The sequence below is a fragment of the Bidens hawaiensis genome, unplaced genomic scaffold (assembly GCF_021521415.1).
Source record: "Bidens hawaiensis isolate Kalapana, Puna unplaced genomic scaffold, B.hawaiensis_p1.1 tig00001032_1, whole genome shotgun sequence".
NCBI lineage: Eukaryota > Viridiplantae > Streptophyta > Magnoliopsida > Asterales > Asteraceae > Bidens > Bidens hawaiensis.
This window is the reverse complement of record NW_027491060.1, coordinates 4,700,222-4,717,868: the sequence shown is the minus strand read 5'-3', so window position 1 is coordinate 4,717,868 and position 17,647 is coordinate 4,700,222. Positions and strand designations below refer to the sequence as shown.

The 17,647-nt window shown below is 40.4% G+C and overlaps 1 pseudogene across 1 annotated transcript; it reads right to left on the bottom strand.

Annotated features, from left to right (window-relative positions):
• Nucleotides 1-7,879: 7,879 nt before the first annotated feature.
• LOC143555648 (D-3-phosphoglycerate dehydrogenase 2, chloroplastic-like) lies at nucleotides 7,880-10,485 on the bottom strand (annotated as a pseudogene). Its single transcript, XR_013139239.1, has 3 exons — nucleotides 9,741-10,485; nucleotides 8,935-9,419; nucleotides 7,880-8,836 (listed from the first exon to the last, which is right to left on the bottom strand). The product of XR_013139239.1 is annotated as a D-3-phosphoglycerate dehydrogenase 2, chloroplastic-like (transcript).
• Nucleotides 10,486-17,647: the final 7,162 nt, after the last annotated feature.

Sequence of the window (17,647 nt, the reverse complement as noted above, 5' to 3'; positions counted from 1 at the left end):
TGGGGAAATTACCGGGTGTCACATTCTCCCCCTGTTAGAAGAATTTCGTCCCGAAATTTAGGAGACGTTGCTGGCAGAAGCCATGCTCTGAAAGAGGTGTGGGTATTTCTTGCGCATTTGGTCTTCTCTTTCCCAAGTGAATTCAGGCCCACGCCTCGAGTTCCATTGAACCCTTACTAACTTGATTCGACTTCTTCGCAACTTTTGTTCTTTCCAATCGGTTACTGCTACCGGCTCTTCTACGAAGTGCAGTTGTTTGTCGATGTGAATTTCTTCCATCGGTAAAACCAACGTTTCGTCAGATAAACACTTTTTGAGGTTGGACACATGAAACGTATCATGAACTCCACTGAGTTCGGCGGGTAATCGGAGTTTATAAGCAACCGGACCGATCCTTTCCAGGATCTCAAATGGTCCAATGTAGCGCGGATTCAACTTTCCTCGCTTGCCGAAACGGGGGACTCCTTTCCATGGAGAGACTTTCAAAAGTACTCTATCCCCTACTTGAAACTCCAACGGTTTCCTTCGCACATCTGCGTAGCTCTTCTGTCTGTCGCGCGCTGTCTTAAGGCGATCCCGTATCTGAAAAATCTTGTCTGTTGTTTCTTGGATCAATTCTGGACCAGTCATTTGCTTGTCACCCACTTCAGCCCAGCACAGTGGGGATCTACACTTGCGCCCATACAAAGCTTCAAACGGCGCAGCCTTGAGGCTTGTGTGATAACTGTTGTTGTATGAAAATTCAACCAATGGGAGATGAGTATCCCAGCTTCCCCCGAAATCGATTGCGCACGCGCGCAACATATCTTCCAATGTCTGGATTGTTCGCTCGCTTTGCCCATCCGTTTGGGGATGATATGCCGTACTCATGTCAAGACGAGTACCTAGAGCCCCTTGTAACGATCTCCAAAACCTTGAGGTGAACCGACTATCTCTATCAGAAATGATGGACACTGGGACTCCATGTTTTGAAACTACTTCTCGAATATACAATCGGGCTAACTTTTCCATCTTATCGGTTTCCGTGATCGGCAGGAAGTGCGCTGACTTAGTTAGCCGATCTACAATAACCCAGATCGTGTCGTAACCCCCAGGTGTCCTTGGCAGTTTGGTGATGAAGTCCATAGAGATTTGTTCCCACTTCCACATGGGAATTTCTGGCTGTTGAAGTAACCCCGACGGCTTCTGGTATTCAGCCTTCACCTTTGAACACGTCAGGCACTTACTGACATACATCGCGATGGCACCCTTCAGATTGGGCCACCAATACAGCGCTTTAACATCTTGGTACATCTTGTCTGCGCCAGGATGTACGGAATGCCGCGTCTTGTGAGCTTCGTTTAATACTTGCTCGCGCAATCCTCCCTTGAGAGGGACCCATATGCGGTTAGCGAAATATAGATTGCCGTTCTCTTTAAGTTCCAAACTCTTAATCATACCCCCAAGGGATTCGTTTTTAACAAACTCTGGTTTCAAGGCTTCTTTCCGAGCGTCTCGGATGCGGGTAGAGAGATCTGCGCGAATGGTCAACCTTAGAGCCTTGACACGTAGCGTTTTTATTCGCTCCTTCCTACTTAGCGCGTCTGCTACCACATTCGCCTTTCCAGGGTGGTACTTAATTTCACAATCATAGTCATTCAACAATTCAACCCATCTTCGTTGCCTCATGTTTAAATCCTTTTGATCAAATATATGTTGAAGGCTCTTGTGATCCGTAAAAATCAAACACTTTGTACCGTAGAGGTAATGGCGCCAAATCTTTAGCGCGAAGACAACCGCTCCAAGTTCCAGATCATGCGTTGAGTAGTTCTTTTCATTGGTCTTGAGTTGGCGCGAGGCATACGCTATGACTTTGTCTCGCTGCATAAGGACACATCCGAGTCCCTGATGTGAAGCGTCGCAGTAAACGACGATGTCATCCGTCCCCTCGGGCAGAGACAAAATTGGCGCACTACATAACTTCTGTTTCAACATTTGAAACGCCGCTTCCTGATTTTCGCCCCAAACAAACTTCTTGTCTTTTTGAGTTAGCGCGGTCAGAGGTAGAGCTATCTTGGAGAAGTTCTCAATGAAGCGTCGATAGTAGCCAGCTAGTCCTAGGAATTGCCTCACCTCAGTTGGGGTTTTTGGCGCTTCCCAGTTTTCGATGGCCTTGACTTTGGAAGGATCAACGTGTATTCCTTTCTCGTTTACAACGTGACCGAGAAAGTGAACTTCTCTAAGCCAAAACTCACACTTGGAAAACTTCGCATACAACTTTTCTTTCCTCAACAATTCCAAAATCAATCTCAGGTGTTGTTCATGCTCGGCCTTGGTCCGAGAGTAAATCAGAATATCATCTATAAACACAATCACAAACTTATCCAAGTATGGTTTGCACACGCGGTTCATCAGATCCATGAATACAGCCGGCGCATTAGTTAGCCCGAAAGGCATCACTAAAAACTCATAATGGCCGTATCTAGTTCGGAAGGCTGTTTTCGGCACATCTTCCTCATGGACCCTAAGTTGGTGGTATCCTGACCGTAGATCTATCTTCGAATAATAACTGGATCCCTGCAATGGGATGGGCACCCAATTTCTGCTGGAATCATTGCCTCTGTTCCATAGGTTAGGCTGAACGGGGATTCGCCATTGCTGGTTTTGCTTAATGTCCTGTGTGCCCACAGGACATTAGGTAGCTCTTCGACCCAAGAATGGGATTCTCCCTCTAACCTTTTCTTCAGCCCATTCAGCAAGCTTTGGTTAGCGCGTTCCACTTGGCCATTCCCCTGAGGGTGATAAACTGAAGTGAAAATTTGGTTGATGCGCAATTCCTTGAGCCAGCTGGATATCTTCTTGTCAGTGAATTGCTTGCCATTGTCGCTCACAATTTCCATGGGCAAGCCAAAACGGCATATGATGTGGCTCCATATAAACTGCTTCATCGCTTCGGCTGTGATTTTTGCTAGTGGCTTGGCTTCAACCCATTTTGTGAAATAGTCTACTGCCACTACCAAAAATTTTACTCGCCCTTGTGCTTGCGGTAGGGGACCGACAATGTCGATTGCCCATTTGTGGAAAGGCCATGCGGAGGTCACCGGAATCAAGTTGTTCTTTGGCCGCATGGTGTTTGGCGCATAGCTCTGACATGCTTTGCATTTTTGGATCTCTTTTAGAGCGTCCAAGTACATGCCAGGCCAATAGTACCTGCGCTCATTGCCTTGGCAACCACCATGCGCGGGCCAGCATGTATTCCACAGATTCCTTCGTGTATCTCTCTGATCACATAACTTGCCTCCTCAGCATCTAGGCATTTCATGAGCGGCCCAAGATAAGAGCGTCGATATAATGTGCCATCAAGGAGTTCATAGTTTTGCGACTTGTGTCTTATCTTCCTCGCCTGTGCGCGATCATCTGGTACCTTTCCCTCCTTCAAGAATTCCATTATTGGAGTTATCCATGATGAAGGGGTTGTATGAGTTACAAGGACAGACTTCGCTACCACCGACGGGTTGCTCATTACTTCTACCCTGACATCTTTGCCAAAGTGATCAAAACTGGTTGATGCCATCTTACTCAGCGCGTCAGCAGATTTGTTTTCACTGCGCGGAATATGAATGATTCTGAAGCAGTCAAATTGCTCGATGAGCTTTTTCGCCTGCTCTAGATACAGAGGCATGGTGTTCTCCTTGGCATCATAAAGGCCATTGACCTGTGCTGCTACCAAGTATGAATCAACATGGGCCTCCAGCTTTTTAACTCCGAATTTGTGCGCGATGCGCAGGCCAGCCAGCAGGGCTTCATATTCAGCTTCATTGTTGGTGCTTTTGAAGTCCAACCTGATGGCGTAAGTATATTCATGATTCTCTGGATCCACCAGTTTTAGGCCTGCGCCGGACCCTTCGTTGTTTGAAGCTCCGTCAGTGAACAATCTCCAACCATTTTCTTCATCATTGGCTCGCGGAGGGTCTGCCTCGCGCTGAGCCTCTTCAATTTTTCCTTCGGGGACTTCGGCAATGAAATCAGCCAAGACTTGTCCCTTGATTGCTGGACGGGGCTTATAGGCGATCGTGTGCTCTCCTAATTCCAGCGCCCATTTTGTTAGCCTTCCTCAGAGCGCTGGGCGCCGCAAGACTTGCTGGATGTTGTAACCAGTCAGAACTTCAATGGGATGACCATTGAAATATCTATGAAGCTTGCGCGATGCGTGTGTTAGTGATAAAACTAACTTTTCCATGATGGAGTAGCGCGTCTCAGGATCTGTCAGCACCCGACTCACATAGTATATTGGCGTTTGGATTCCCTTGCGATCCACCAATAATACTGCGCCGATGGCGCGCTCTCCTGCTGATAGGTATAATGTCAAAGTTTCACCAGGAAGTGGAGCTGTGAGCGCGGGCAGATTTATCAAACATTCTTTTATCTCCCTGAAAGCTTGCTCGGCCTCAGGAGTCCATTTGAATTGACTTTTCTTTAAGCAATTCCTCAATGTGTTGACAAATGGGGTAGATTTGCTTGCATGGTTCGCTAGGAACCTGTTGATTGAAACCAATCTACCATTCAGCTTCTGGACCTCTTTCATGGTGGATGGCGAGGGCATGTCAAGGATGGCCTCCACCTTCTCAGGGTTCACCTTGAAACCATCCTTGGTGACCATTACACCTAGAAATTTTCCCTCTAGTACGCCGAAAGTACATTTGCTCGGATTGAGCTTCATGTTAACTTCCTTTAGGCGCCCAAGGGTTTCTTCGATGTCTTTGAGCATTTGCTTATCTTCCCTGCTCTTGATCACCAAATCATCCACATAGACTTCTAGGTTTCTTCCGATTTGCTCGCTGAAAACGGCATCCATAAGTCTTTGGTAGGTAGCGCCCGCATTCTTCAAACCAAAGGGCATTTTTGTGTAGCAAAAAACACCCTTGTCGGTTCTAAATGCGGTCTTGTCCTCATCTTGTGGTGCCATTTGAATCTGGTGATAGCCTTTGTAGGCATCCAGGAAACATTTGAGCTTGAATGGCGCCACGGAGTCCACCTTTGCGTCGATGTTTGGGAGGGGGTAACAATCTTTTGGGCACGATTTGTTGAGGTCTTTGAAGTCAATGCACATCCTCCACGACCCGTTACTTTTCTTTACCATCACAGGATTGGCTACCCACGTCTGGTATCGTATCGGGCGGATGATGTTTGCGCGCAGTAAATCCTCAACCTGCTCATTCATGGCCCTCGCTTTCTCATCCCCCATGACTCTCGTCTTTTGAGCAATTGGCTCTACAGACTTGAACGTGTCGAGAGAATGTTGTGCCAGGTCTCGCGGAACCCCAGTCATATCAGAGTGTTGCCACGCGAAGACCGACATATATGCTGTGAGCAACCTTTTCATTCTCAACCTCGTGTCGTCTGATATCGTAGCGCCAATTGTGATTTTTTGCTCCGGGAATTTCGGGTTGAGAATCCATTCCTCTGGCGCGTTTTCTGCCATTGGAATTTTCATTCTCCCCTCCCGCGGAGTACTTGTCACTGCGCACAAATGATCTCGGTATACAAAAGTTACACCTGTTGGTGTTGGGAACCCCAACGCGCCGTGCGCTGGCGACGGTATGGCGTTGAATTGGGCAATCGTTCCCCTACCCAAGATCATATTGTGGCAAGAAGTGGTGGGCAAGACCAAGAAGTTAACAACTTCGGCTCGCTTGTGTTTCTCATCCCCCATAGTTAGCTCAAATTGTATTTGACCTAGGGGATGAATGATTTCATTTGAAACACCAGAGATTGGTGCATTCACAATTTCAAGCCTTGCTTGGTCTGCCGGATCCAGTTTCCTGAAACATTGCTCATACATGATGTCTGTCTCGCTGCCAGTGTCCACCAGGACTTTTGACACTTCGTAATGAGCAATGTGTGTAGTGATGACCAGAGGACTGCTAATTGAAGGGCCTCCCCTGATTCTTGGGAAGATTACTTGTTGCTCGCGCCAATCTCCTTGGATTTGCGCGCTTCTTTTTCTTGATGTTTGCCCTTGCCTTCCACGGATGGCGCCAATGAAGAAGCGTGGATCGACTCACTGGTAGACGATCTACTTTCCTCGGGTGTGATTATACTATTTCACCGATGGTTTATTATCTACGGTTGGTTATTTTAGTCTTTAGAATAGATTATTATCTACGGTTGTGGACAAATAAAGACACGAATCTGAAGGTCCAGGGGAGTCTTGGCAAGTGGCAAGAAACAAATGTAAAACCGTGTCGTACTAAGATATGGTCGGATGCACATACACTCCACCTACCACACAATTACTCTTCCACCAGTCAAATATTAGAGGACATATATTCACCGACAATACGTTATAATAGAACTTGCACAACATTTCAGCAAGTCAGGAGAAGATCAATCACATGTTTTTTAAGAAAATTGCTCCTCCTTGTGTAACACTAAAATAGTATATGGTTTTATGTTACCGCTTACTAGTAATATTGTTATAAGTTGTGTGTTCGACATGAGAATCCGACATAACATATATAGCTCTACACATTAGTGATGTGTTAGCATGTTGTTTTTTTGCTTCAATCTAGATTATCAAAGAAATATGCTACTACTTATGTGGAATTTGTTGGTTGACTCATTTGCTAAATGACGAAGCGTGGATCGACTCACTGGTAGACGATCTACTTTCCTCGGGTGTGATTATACTATTTCACCGATGGTTTTCTTGGATCTGTGTTCTTCCACCTACAAAATGAACAGCACCGTCAACTTACCCCTCAGAAAGGGACAGAGGGGTCCTCTTTGGGGTAACCCTCCGGTGTGAGAATAAGTATTTGTGGGAGAAGATAATAATATCAGAGTAAGGAAATCTGGAGAGTATTGCTTAATAGCTGAATACTCTGTAATTGGATGTGATTGTGTATATTATTGGCTGTAACTGTCTGTGATTGAATGTAATTGAATATCATTGAATGTCTCTCCTTGTGGAGTTGATGCTGTATTTATAGTGCTAGGGTTTCCACTGATTGGGCTCAGCCTTGTTGGCCTCCTCCAATTGCTCTGCGCCACGTGTCCTCTGGGACACCTGGTGCTTTCTCATTGGTTATAATCACGTGGTAGCACATGGGTTATGCTGAGTTGTCCACCTTTCATTTGGCAGCTGTCAACATCAGCATATTCTTATTCCTTAAAAAGATACCTTCTGGAAGGTTGTCTGACGTGCACAATCAAGGTTGCCCTAATCCTGATTTGGATAAGGGCGAGGCGCCTATCCTGAGGATGCGCGAGGTCTTCTCTTTATTCTCACGCGCAGATGTTTCATGCGCAGATGTGATATGCACAAGCATGTGATATGCGCCACGCGCGGATGCGCCACGCGCAGATGTGATGTGCGTGAGCATATGTGATGCGTGAGCATATGTGATGCCTGAGCATATGTGATATGCGTGAGCATATGTGATGCCTGAGCATGTGATGCATGAGCATGTGATGCATGCGCCATGCGCATAGGTTTTGGCTTTGTGCCTTCATAAAGTCTTGATTTCAAGCCTCTTGTCTATATCTTGTGGGTTGACCCGTCTGGCTCGGTGTTGAGGCGGGTACATACCTCTTCACTAAAGTTTATTAATAAATAAGGTAGCATCTGCCAATATAATTACAAGTATTTATACCCTATGTTGATCTAAGATTAATGTTAGTCCTTGGACATATTAAATTAAAATCAGGTAATTTGTTAAATCCCTGCCAATTAATTCCATCTTCTTGAACAAATTAAACAATCATATGCTAACACTTGCACTTATGCTTATTTAAACATGAACATCATCCATCAAATTAAGTGTAGCTTTCCTATTATCACAGTCACAGAGAAAAGAGATGTCCCCAAAAGAACAAGTATTATATTTGATTCAATAAACGCCCGGTTTTGATATTTGATTGCAAACAAGAAAACCAGAAAGTTTGGTACAACACAACATGATAACAACAAACGTACCCAGTATAATCTCACTCATACAGACCTATTAGGACACAACAACACACGCATGAATATTATGACAGGTAAACATACAAATGCTGGTGGCTTATTCTTTGGTACCGTACTTAAGAGATTATAGGTTGAGGAACACAAATTCTTCTACCGCGGGTACCTGCCCTATTTTGTCAAGGGTATCCTTGTCCGGTTCTTCGTCCACACCAATCGCCATGATGGCTTTTTTCCTCCTAAAGTTCCTTCCAACACTCATAAAACTCACATTCACATTCTTCTCCCCAAGAATTCCTCCCACCTTCCCGATCATTCCCGGTTGGTCGACCTGCCTGCACAATATCAGGTTTCCTTCCAGGCTTACATCCACACCAAACGACCCCACGAGCGTCAAGTGCGGCTTTCCATTTTTCACCCTCCCTTCCACGCTAATCTCGTCCTTCTCGGTCAAAGCACTTTGAAATTTCGACTTCACATTTCCGATCCTCACTTCAATTGAATCAACCGGAGTCACTGAGTTCACATACACTCTTTCCTCAGAGATGGCCAGGCCTTTCTGCTTAGCAATGAAATCCGCATTAACCAGATTAATGATGGTGTCTGATATCGGCTCTATGATGCCTTTGGTGATCATGGCTCTCAAAAGTCTAGTGTCCCAAGTCATCAGGATCCCGACCTGTTCGATACACCACCTTTATCGACTTGATTCCACTTCCTCCACTGACTAACTGCACAGCTAGTCGTCCCAGCTTTTCGGCTAGTGCCACATAAGGCGCCAGCTCAGATAGAACCTCAGGGGGGTACCATTGGAGCATTGACAGCAGTCGCCGAGAGTTCACCTTGTAAAGCTCCAACTACAGCCTCTGCTATTTCCACAGCTACACCTTCCTAATATGTATATATATATATGCATAAGATTACAGTTGACCACAAAGATTAATTACTTAATTAGTTAATTATACATATATAGTTATACTTATATATACCTGTGCTTCTTTTGTGCTAGCTCCAAGATGAGGTGTGGCTGTCACATTCTCATGCTGCACTAATTTGCTATCCTTTGGTGGCTCTTCACAGAACACATCTAATGCTGCCTGTGCAACAATTCCAGCATCAAGGGCTCTCAACAAGGCATCTTCATCAATCACTCCACCCCGAGCAACGTTAATAATGCGCACTCCTTTCTTCACCTTTGCAAAGGTTGCATCATCAAACACCTTTGAAGTAGCAGGGGTGAGTGGCATATGGAGAGAAATAAAATCTGCAATTGAGATAGCATCATCAAAGGAGACCAGTTCAACACCAACAGCACGTGCTCTGTCCGCAGGCGCGTATGGATCATGTGCAATAACATGCACCCCAAGCCCTTTTGCTCGCCTGGCTACCTCGGATCCAACTTTTCCGAATCCCATAATTGCTAATGTTTTCCCTACCAAAGAAACTCCAACATACTTGTTTCGCTGCCATTTCCCTGTCAAAATGTCATGTATTTAGAGATCCGGACTAGATAAGCAGTTGGAAGGTAAAAATAAGAGGTACACAGGGGTGTCTCTTACTCTGAATCAGAGACGACCCTGTGTACCTCTTATTTTAGTACTCGTCCAGGCATCTGAAATATATCTGAAATATTAGACTCTGATATTTCGGATGCCTGGACGAATACCTAAATATGGGCTCTTATAATATAAATTTTATTAGATATACATATAATTTTATTTAAAAACATATAAAATTTGTTTTTATAATTTCGGAAATTGGGCCCTAAGCGGCCGCAGAGGCTCGAACCACCTACCAGCTTTCATGGAAGCATCAGCCTGGGCGATATTGCGAGCCATGGCAGCCGAAAGAGCGATCCCGTGCTCAGCAGCAGCAATAGTGTTGGCAGTGGGAGCATTGACAACCAGGCATCCAAATTCAGTAGCAGCCTGCAGATCTACATTGTCAATACCCACACCCGCCCTTCCAACGACCTTTAAGCGGCCGTTGGCTGCTTCAAGACCTGGCGGTTGACCTTTGTTCCGCTCCTGACGATCAAAGCATCGTACTTGGAGATCTTGGAACAAAGGTCGTCCGCAGACAGGTTGTAGGAGCAGTCAACGTCCGCAAAGGTCCGTAGAAGGTCCAGACCTGCATATCCAAGTTTCTCGGAGACCAGGATACTAGGCTTGGTGTCCGGGAGAATGGAGTGGAGGTCTGGACCAGCAGTTGAAGAGAAATTTAAAGATTCGGCGATTTTAAGAACGTTGGTGATCGTTAGAGATCGAAATCCACCGGGACATAATTTGAGGGGAACCGGGAATGAAGAAAACTTGGGAGTGGTTCGGGCCGGGAGGCGGGTTAGTCTTGAAGAAGAAGAAGAAGAAGAAGAAGAAGAAGAGGTGATCATGGTGGAAGTTGAATATGGTTGGTTTGTTCTTCTTCAACTTGAAGTTAAAGTGATGTTGGTATTGTTTATAAGCTAGCGCCAACAATAACAAGAATAATTCGATTATGTTGGGATACATTATGATTTATGATTATTCAATGCCAGCAAAAACAGTCCTTCAATTATTTCTTAGGCTGAGGGGTGTGGGGCGCTAACCTGGGCGCGAGAGCCCCTCCGCTCGCGCCCCCAGGCGCTAACCCCACACCACCGGGGCGCGAGCCGGGGCGCGAGCGCGGAAATCCAGGCGGCCGTGAGCCTGGTCGCGGGAGAAGAGAGAGAAATAGCCGTTGGGAAGTGAGAAAATAGCCGTTGGGAACATCTTAAATTAAAAAAAAAATATTTTTTACCTAAATAATACCCCATTTCATCTATAAAATACCCCATTTCACCCATATCAATCACCACAACTTCAAAATAAAACCCAAAATCAACCCATCTTGGATGGGCTATGTGTCTAACGGCCTGGCGAGGTCAGTTCCACCGTGGTGATCATGAAGGGCCGACCCTTATACTTGAGGCGGCGGTGTCACAGGATCTTTGGTTTTGGCATGCTTTTTTTGGTGTTGCTGGGTCAAATAACGACCTTAATGTTATCGATCAGTCACATTTGATCAACGACCTTATCGACGGGGTTGAACCACCTCAATCTTTTGTTGCAAATGGAGAACTCTTCAAGTACGGTACTATCTGGTCGATGGTATTTACAACGAATGGGCTTTGTTAGTTCAAGCTTTTACAGATCCAATCGCCGACAAACGGAAGTATTTTACGAAGAAGCAAGAGTCTGCTAGAAAAGATATTGAAAGAGCTTTTGGAGCTATAAAAAAACAATATTATGTTCTGGCGAACCCGATACGTTATTGGACTCGGGAGAGGATAACGGACGTCGTCTACACGTGTCTGATCCTACACAACATGACGTTAGAAGACGAGGGCAAAGCTATCTGCCAAAACTACCAAGGTGACATTCCGCCACAACCGTCCACAATCAGTGATCAACAAAGACTTCATAACATAGCAAATATCAAGAGCCGTGAGATACACGGGGATCTTCGACATGAGTTGGTTGAACATTTGTGGGCGAGGCGACCCGATGATCTTGTATTAGATTAGTGTTATTATTAAGTATTATTGTTTGTTTAATTTTTAGTATGTTTTTTTTTGTAATTTGAATTTTAAAAAAAATGTGTGTTTTTTAAATAATTTATGAGTTTTTTTAATAATACGTTTTTTTAATACATTTATAAAAAAATAAAAAAAAATCCGCTGGAGCCCCTGCTGGAGCCCCTCCACACCAGGGCCAGAGGCTCCAACGGGGGCTCCAACACCCCCCTTATCCAGTTTCTCTCTCTGCCACACGTCATAATATTATTGGCTGGAGCCCCCATTAGAGCCCCCTACATCCCTTAGCCTTAGTGGACTTATATCAGCCTTCCCTTTAACTTTGCATATTCGATCTCAGTACACTGGAGTTGTTAACTATTTATTATCTTTTTTGATCATTTACATAGCATTTCTGTTGATGAATATGGAGTTGTTAACTTTGCATATTCAATCATTTACTATTTATTATATGATTTTATCATATTTTATGTTTTTATCATATTTTAGTTACTTTCATAATGATGCTACATTTGAATATGTAAAATGTAAAGTGTGTTTAATTTATTAAAAAGATACATTTTGACTGTCTATTGAGTCTCTTAATAAGTAAGTTTAATAAACATGTTAAATGATTCAGAGATTACCTATCGGACCTTTTAATAGTTCAACACAAGATTGTTAAATACTTCTTAGTAAAATTTGATTGCTCCGGCGGTTACGATTTAAAAACCAGCCTTGCACTCCATAATTTAAAAATGAATAAGACGCTATCATGTTTTACCTGCTTTAAAATGTAATAACTTAAACTATGTTCATTGCTCATTAAAAGTTAAATACAGTCTAGATGCATTATTATTATTACTACTATTCCCATACCATGTGAGGTGCCCCACTGACTTTTTATTGTTTTTTTTTATTCTTTAATAAAATGTGCATGTGCATAACGCCATTCCTATTTAATTAACAAGGATTAAATTAGTTACATATTCTTTCAAACAATAATTTTCTTTTTGGCATAAGCTACTTTTTAAGAGAATGTATCGAAAATATTTTACCGATTATAGCATGTCATACGTTTTCTTTCGAGCTAGACACGAAGCTTGATAGCTATTTCTTGTCCAAAATTTGGTCCCGTATTCAAGTAACGTTTTGTTTCCAAGTTCAAATTAGGCGGTTGAGATAGCAACTGCGATTGTGATGTGAATTAATAATGAAGGTATGTCCACAATTCCATAGTCAAAATGTGAAACCAAGCACTTTCGGTTAATGAAACTGGCAAGTTCAAAGCAATTGCACAGGAAAACTACAATTAAAAGTTTTGGATTGAAGAAAGTTCTAATACAATGACAATTGGTGATGTCCCACAAGACCACACATGGCATATTGACATGGAACCTTCTCTCCTATATCACAGGATAAAATAAAAGCTATACCACACTAAAAGTGTACATACAGAAAACAATTACATATATAAATAAATAAACAAGACAAGTTCAAGTGTTAAATTCAAACTTGAAAAAAAACCAAGCTCAAGAAATTAAACTAGACGAACTCGATTTGTCTGAAAACATGTGCACCAGCTAAGTCAGATTAGAAGTACGAGGTGACATAGAGAGGGAGAAATGGCCCCTACCATGGGTGACCTCAGATGATCTCTCTAGTCAAATCAAAGAAATGGAGAAATCACCTCTAGAATGTGCGACCTCTTATTATAGTCAAATTAAGATATGGAGGTTGCCTCTGTGATCCTCTAACGGTTGTCAAATTATCTAGCCAGTTCATAACACATGTGTTTTTAGAACCAAGAAGTCACCCTTGGTAGAGGCGGTAATCGCTTGTGAAACAATTACATGAAAATACCCTTTTTATGCTGCTATTTGCGTATTATAGGAATACCAAAAAAAATATCAAAAAGGATATCAGTTTTTCAACGTTTGATTATGATCACCCACCAACATGGTCCCCAACGTACTTTGAAGTTCAAAAAGAAAGTCGCCACTTTTAAGTAGGCCACATTTATAAAATCGTACTTATTAAATCATAAATCATATGTAAATTTAACGTAAAAATGAAATTAACGTGTTAGTTGTTAGAATCAAGTAAAATAATTATATATAAAAGTAGAGTAATTATATAATTACATCATAGAGTAGATGTAATTACATAATTATTCTACTTGTATATATAATTACTAGTTTGAGGCTTGTGTATTACATGGATAATTGCTGAAAATTTTATACTTTAATCGTTAATTGAAATACAGTCAACAAATTAATCATATATTGTTAATACAATTACAATTAAATTAAAATTACATAAATTATATAACTAAGATTACACAAATATGTTACAAATAGGTAAAAACTTCCTTTTACACTACATTTGTGATTGTATTAGTAGGTATACATTGTTTATCAAAAATCAAAATATTGAGTCAATGTCTGCTTGAAATTGTTAATAAAGTAACATATAAGCCTGCTTATAACTCTAGATATAGCCATATATAGTTGTCCGTGTGACAAAAAAGGTTCTCCAAGTGTATACCAACTCTAAATAAATGATAATATATATCCATGATATTAATAAAAAAAATATTCATACACATAAAATATCATAGCTTTTAATCAATTAATATGATGTCATTTGAGAACATCTACTCATGTTTATCCAAAAAAAACATGATTATCCCAAAAACCATATACGTGAACTTTGATGGTATAATCATTCTTAAAATCTTTACAATTTGAAATTTATTGATCATGATAAATTTGTTGTCATTAATATTCTGTGTATGACAAATTTTTAATTGACTTTATATTTTACAATTAAAATTGTATAATCAAGCAACATAAAACCGAAAATTTAAATATAACAAAATAATTTGTTTATTTCATATAAATGTAATTGTCAGGAAAATGAAAAATACATACTAACATTGAAACTATGTTCAACTAATAGTGATTATTCTAAGTTAGAAGAATATTAGAATATTTAAAATTGCATAAAGTGAATGTAGTGATTCTTATTTATAACCATTGAAAATAAGGCTATCACTTTTACTTGTAACCTGAAACCCAACCCATGAAAACCGGTACCTGAACCCAAACTAACCCGACCCGAGAAACTCGAACCCAAGAAAATACTAACCCGAACCTGAACCGAAGTAATTCGCGTTGGTTCTTGGGACCGAATTCTAGGTTTCGGGTCAACCCGAAAATTTTAGTTTTAAAATCATATGTATGTTTAGGCATTAAAGGCTAAGCCTTAGCCGCTGACGTTATCAGGATTTAGTCCAAGTCGATTGTTCTCATTCCACATATTACGAAACGAATGTTTATTGTTTATTATTTTGAATATAAACCATAATAAACACTTTAATTAACAATTCAAAATTACTAATCGTCTCTTGTCAATCCCTATGGAGAATACTTATTATATGTAGTAATGAATTTGGTTGGAACAAACCTATAATTTTAATGGCATATATTAAAATAACTTAAAAGATAAGGACCATGTATGAAAGTTGGTTGAAAAAAATGTGAGGAGGGCTATGGGATTGACAAGTGGCAAAAATGGTAGGCTTTTATTAGAATAGATAGATAGATTCTACTTGATTCTCACAATTAACACGTTAATTTCATTTGTATTTGATCCAAACCATACATCCCTAATAGTCAAATTATTATGAAGTAAATGAATTATGTTTTGATTTGTGAACTTAGATAGTTAAGATAGAGATTTTTTACATATATCCTCTCATTAAGACTCTTAATTACATATTTCCCCATATAACCTCTCATTAAGACTCTTAATTACATATTTTCCCAATATTAAAATTCTAATTACATATTTTCTCTTTTTAACATACAATTACTCTTATACCTTTTTAAAATTTACAAATCCAACTGAAAAAAAACAAAAGTCTTCCATGCATAAGTGATCATAGAAACTTTAGTTGCGCTAGGTCCGAAAGAGTTAGGGGAAGTCTTTCCTGAGTTTCGGAAAAAAATAGGTGCAGTTGAAGACAAGAAGGCTATGATTGAGAACCCGGATGCTTATTGAACTAAAAGACTCTGCGCATCCGGTCTCGGCATGAGCTGCCAAGCCGACAAGCTGATCTGCGACGAGAAGACTGAGAGAGTAATGACACATATCACCAATCAATGTCCAAAACATCATTTAACTGGTTTTACTTGCTGAAAAAATACATATGAAGTCTTATAAATAACAATTCTTTAAATTTGGGCCTCCAAATTTTTTTACTCATGTTTAAAAACGTATAAAAATTGTATATATGTTTAAAAACTTATAAAAAAATGTATATTATGTTCGTTTGATCCTTTTATTGTTGTAGTTTCAGGATAAAGTGCCATGTTCTAATCTTAAAAATTTGAGTTCTAGTCTTTGTGTTCACGCTGTTGTTTTTGCATGTTTATGATACAGAATCTTGAAATATCTTATTGAATATTACCATTTTGAAATTGTAAGTACGATTTTTGAAAGACAGCATCGCATTTTTTTAATTTTAGACCCTATAAATCATTGACCACCCCTTTACTCGCATCTAATAATAAATTGGAAAAGGAAAGAAATGTAGGCTATGGGTATACTCAAATCAGAAATGGTGTAAGCAAATGTGTTATGTGATGTGAATGGTGAGAGTGGTTGGAATGGAGTGCCCCTCCACTTAGGGCCGTCTCTACGTTCTTGAAGGTCTAAAACGAACTAAAATGTTGAGACCTTTCTCAAAAAACAAATATAAATCCTACTTTTTTACCCGGGCTTGGGAACGACAATAATAAATTAATAAGTTTATAGTTGGCGGAGTTAAATTTTTTTTATTTTTTTTCGTGTGTTGATATATTTAAATGAAATTTACTCCTCTTGTTTTATTTGATGCAAACTGTTTAATTAAATATTCATAATCAAGTCCTTCATAAAAATCTTTTTCAATCGACAACATAGCTAAACCATTTAATCTTTCGCAGCGCCTTGCCCTAGAAATAACCATCGGGTATAATATAACTATGCGTTTTTTTAAAAGAAAAAATGTTAGATGCCATGAAAACCTGGATGAGGGATCAATTAATGGAAATGAGGCTTTCTTCTTTTCAATCTGGTGGCTCAACAGCTCTATAAACCAAATACAAGTCCAACTGTTCAATTATGAAAGCCCATATTATATTACACCTGTTTTGTTTTGGCTGGGGGGCCTAACAAATTGGGAGCCTAAAGCCCTATCTTATTTTAAATGGCCCACTGGCTGCCCCTACCTCCACCTCCATTACACGCATGGCGTGGTGGGAATGATTCCATTCATTTTCTTTCGTCATCAAGGTGGCAATTTTGTATTGGTTTAAGCCTTTTATGTGCATGAGTGTTATGATTCAAATCTTTGATACAAATAATAATACGGTTCAAGTTCAGGTTGTACATTTCAACCGATCAACCTACTACCAGATTGACACCTCTAGCCTTAGCTAAAAGAACTCCAGATCATAGAATTTGATGATTAAATATTACTGACAATGATATTCGGATAATTATCTTAAATCTCATTTTGTTGTGAAACAAGCCTAATAGCCAATGAATATGAGAAAGAGAGAGATAGGAGAAAGATAGAGATTTCATTAATCATGTGTATATTACAATGAGATGCAATAGATTATATATATGAGAGGAATACTTGTAAAAAAAGCTAATCTATTTTAGGTGTTGATAACCATAATAATAATATATATTTATAACACTCCCCCTTGGTTATCAACTTAATATGCTTGGAGATGCTGCCTCGTTAAAAACCTTGCTAGGAAAACCTAGTGGGACAAAACCATAGCTAAGAGAAAAGAGTGCAGCGCGTATTGTCTCCCCCTGATTTATATATCCGTTAAAATTGTAAATATCGATCTTATGTGAAAGTTGCCCAAAACTTTTGTAGTCAATCATTTGAATCTCCGTCCCTTGAAATTTGAATCCTCAAGTTGAATAATGATGTATTATCTTCACGTGAAAACTTCTATTGCTTCATCTGGTAAACACTATGATCCTGTTGTGTTTATCTGCATCGACAATACTAGCCAAACTTGTTTTGATGGGTTAGTAAAATATAAACTCATATATTTCATACCTGTAATATATGTATTAACCCATTCTGATGTCTCAAAGCCGGA